Here is a 4540-nt window from a genome sequence, read left to right on the forward strand (position 1 = left end):
TATAGCAAGCAAGTTTTCCACATGCAAGGAGGGTTGTTGTTGTTTTAAGGTGGGGCATTATTAAAACAGCCAATCCTGCATTCTGAAGTAGTACAGGTCCAACAGGGACCATGTGCTTTCCCTGCATGTGCAGATAAGCTCTGTCAGTCCCTGCAGCAACACTCTAGCCAGGAAAATTTGCGGAAGGAAGGAAGACTCCTTACTTGGAAGAGCTGTGTGTGTGTTTGGCTGACAGTCTCTCCCCTCTGAGCCAAAAGTCGCCAACGTTGGATCAAGGAGAGGTTAATAAATCCATGATGTTGGGTTTCTCCAACATTTTGAGGAGATGCATGAGGACAGTCCTAAAGTTTAGGGTCTGGGCTGTGAGCCATGGAACTGTGGTGGATCAGGAGTTCTCAAGAGCCAACAGAAAAAAAGGCTGGAAGCCAAATTGTGGGCAAAGCTGAGTGTGTATGTGTGTGTTTTGTTTAGCCAGGGATATCGAAATGGGGTGGGAGAGATTTATTTTTGTGTGTGCGGCTCTGACCCTGCACACAAAACCAAGCATTTCCCATTTGGGTAGGAATTTACAGGAACTTGGCAGCTGGAGGGTGAAGTGGTGTGGTTATGAAGAACCAGGATGTTACAGTGGTGTGTCAGCAGGGGAGGGGTGCAAGCCTGAACTTTGTAATAAGGACTTTCTTTCCTCCTTGAAGAGTGAAACAGGCCTGGGGAGAAAATGGGCACCCCATTCCATCTTGCCTCTGGAATACTAAGGTTCCTTCCATAAACTAGTACCGGTATATTTTACTGTATATTCCAGCTGCAACACTGAGCTCATCTCCAGGAGTGTTGTTAGTCATTCCCTGAGTTGGTGAGGACCATTTGACAACAGCAAGAAACTTGTGGGTTTTGACTAACATGGTGTGTAAGAAGAAACACCAACAAGGTGGTTCTTATGACTTCTTCACTCCTGCAAAGAACCTGATAGATAGCCAGCCAGCCTCTGTTAAGAAACCTCAAGAGAATCCACCATCCTCTGAGGTGTAGGATATTTCATGTAACCTTTAGACATTATTATTTTTATATTTTTGCCTGTTGGTTCAGGACCTACTTTCAGAAGCAATAGAAATTTGTTTCACCATCTATGTGGAAGCACTTCAGCTGTTTGATAATGGCTAGCCTAGTGCCTCTTCTTTACTCTAAGCATGCCCTTCTCCTTCAACCACTCCTCCGAGGGCTTGGTGTCCTGGCCTGCTGCCATATTTGTCACCCTCATCTGGACAGCATCCTCAAAGGGTGCAAGAGATTTCCCCCCCCCCTTCAAATGGCTGAGGACAGTGGTCAAATGACTGATATTGTCATCATCTTCATCTGTGAATTTCTCCAGTTGTTTTTAAAGCCATCCAAGATACACACATACAGAGAGAGACAGAGAGCAATAAAACCCCATGTGTATATACTGCTGGCAGAATACAAACATCAACAGTAAATATTAATATAACTACAGTGGTACCTCGGGTTACAAACACCTCAGGTTACAAACACTTCGGGTTACAGACTCCGCTAACCCAGAAATAGTATCTCATGTTAAGAATTCTACCTCAGGATGAGAACAGAAATTGCGCGCTGGTGGCGTGGTAGCAGCAGGAAGCCCCATTAGCTAAAGTGCTACCTCAGGTTAAGAACGGTTTCAGGTTAAGAACAGACCTCCAGAATGAATTAGGTTCGTAACCAGAGGAACTACTGTATAAACATTTGTTAATGCCATTAATAAACATCAATATATAATTATCAATCACAAATGATTTCATTAATATAGCCTATTATTCTACATCCAAGCACATTGTGGGCATGACTCCAACTTCCAATAGCTATTTTGTGGAGAAAAGAAGGAGAATTGCATTTCCCCAACAATTATTCTATTTTAAGGTTGGTTTGTTGGGGAGATGTGCGATTGCCCTAACAGAACTCTTTTCTTTAGAAAACCAGAGGTGGGGTGCAATCATTTGGCCCTCCCAAATGATTGTTGGGATTCAATAACTGCCATCAGCCCCAGCTGGTATGGCTAATGGTCAGGGACGATGGAGCTTATAGCCCTGCAAGGGCTGCAGGTTCATCTAACTTTGGTTTTCCTTCAGAAAGGTTCTTCTCCAGCAAGGCTGCCATTTATTGGCTCCAGAAGGGCATGAGAGAGGAACACAGGAAGCCACCTGACACTGAGACAGACCAGTTGGCCCATCGACTTCAGCATTGTCAACAATGACAGGCAGTAGCTTTCAAGCGTTTCAGACACTCTTGCCTAGAGGTGTCAGGGACTGAGCCCAGTATCTTCTGCCTGTGAAGCATAATTCAAAGCCAGACTTCCAGGCCAACTCTTGAATCTCTTTTTGATATGAAGCTTCTAACCTTGTACACATTTACTTGCTGTGACTAAGCCCATTGAACATCATGTGGCTTACTCTTGAGTAAACATGCATAAGATGGTGCTGTTGTGTTTTACTATAATTTCTTGAATTTACTTTTACCTCGTAATGAATAAAGATGCGTTCTCCTCAGAGCCGCCTTTACCCGGGGGTGCAAGGGGTGTGGTACACCCGGGCACCAAATTCTGGGGGGCACCAAATGTATTCCTACTGTATACCAGTCCCTCTCAATGGGCAGCAGTGAAAAGCAATGGAGTAGAAGTCCCCAACCCCTCTGTTACAGGTGAGCAATTCTCCCCCCCCCCCAAAAAAAAATAAAGCTCAACAACTTTGAGTCACCCCCTAAAAAGCTCAACAACTTTGGCTTCCCACCTTGGGGGCAGCTAAACTAAATTTGGGGGCATATAAAACCTGTTGTTTGTGGTGGGCAGGATTCCCCACTTGGGTAGCATTGGGCAGTCTAGCTCAGTATTGTCTACACTGACTGGCAGAAGCTCTCAGCCCTACTTGGAGATGCCAGGGATTGAACCTGGGACCTTCTGCATGCAAAGCAGATGCTCTGCCACTGAGCTATGGTCCTCCCCAAAGCCTCTGCACATTTATTTGGGAATGAATCCTATTGAAAACAATGTGATACATTTACTTGTCAGCTGACATGCATAGGTTCTTGGCCTTCTGAGCATGTTGTCCTGATCAAATACACACACATCCCACCCTGCATAGGAAGTAATGGTCAAAAACGACAAAATGAATAATTAAGCCTTGTTTTGACAAAATATTTTATTGAATATAGGTTTTTGTTTCATAATGAAAATTCAAAAAATAGGCTTTTTATGACAAAAAAATCATAAAGATATTTTATGACTAATATACAAAAGAGAGCCTTGTTTATTTATAGCAAGAATAAAAGATTGTCTATGATGTAACTTCAGATTTTTTTAAAAAAATAATATTATTATGAAAAGCTAGGAGAAAGTGTTTATTCGTCTTTCTGGAGGGTTTCCCTAGCTTTCCTTTAAGCAGGGCTTCAGGTGGGGGTTCTTTAGAGTGGTCAGTTGTTTTGTTAGTGACTCTAACGAGGTCCAGTTTGAGATGCAGACAGCTCACCCCCCGCCCCCCAAAAAGCACCATGTGCGATGTTTTCTGTCTAAACAGAGACACGCAATTGAAAAGCAAACCGTCTGAAATGACCCCCACCTAGAGCTGCGCGCCTGTGTGTGCGTGTGCGTGTGTGTGTAGGGGGGGAAGTCAATTCAGCATGGATTATTATTGTTATTATTATTATTTAGAAAACAGCTGTATTCGTATTCATTCAGAATTCTACGGCACTTTCTTTCCCATTTTAGAAAACGTCGACGGTCACTTTGAACGAAACGATTAGGTGCCATTTCTTCGGAGGCCAGAGGCTATCAAATCAGACACGCAAAAACGACTGGAATCAAAGAATGAGAGAGGCACAGAACCGGGGAGGGAAAGAGATGAAGAGAAAACTGAAATGCCGCTGCCCAGAACGTGCTTTGCATGTTCTGTTTACTCAGAAGTAAATCCCACGCAGCGTTTTCGTGAGATGGACTGCTGAGCCCAGTTTCTTAAGGTCTCAGCCTCGCAACGCAATCCTAGGCACGCTTTAATCGAAAGGAAAGTTTCCCCAGGAAAGTGGGCACCGGGTCGTACCACCTAGCAAGTTATTGCGATGCTCGAGAGTTCATACATTATCTATCAAGCAAGCAAGTGAGTGGGTGGGTGGGGGACTCCCCAAGTCCAGGAATGAATTCATTCCATTTGGAGGCGCGATCCGCAAAGCAGTTAAGCACGCCGCGGCGCTTCCCGAAGATCGTCTTCGAGCTCGAAAGTGAAAATGGCTCGAAGTGAAAGCAATCAGCTGAGCTGACTTCGAAGTAAAGGAGTACCGTAACAGGCGTTTACATTCCAAAGATCAAGACAGACGATTTCCGCTGTTTTTTGGAGGGTGGGGAGGAAGACTTGAGAGGGCTGACCCGGGTTAGACACTGCATGTGAGAATCCCATCCCAGTCTCCCTCGGCAGTCATACCGAGCCACCCACCTGTCCGACGTCTCCTTGGTTTGCAGCGTCTTCGGAACCGACTCAGAAGCGAGCGGCCGTCGAGGGCGGGT

This window comes from Podarcis tiliguerta (assembly GCF_965153285.1).
Source record: "Podarcis tiliguerta genome assembly, chromosome: 8".
In the NCBI taxonomy this organism is placed as follows: domain Eukaryota; kingdom Metazoa; phylum Chordata; class Lepidosauria; order Squamata; family Lacertidae; genus Podarcis; species Podarcis tiliguerta.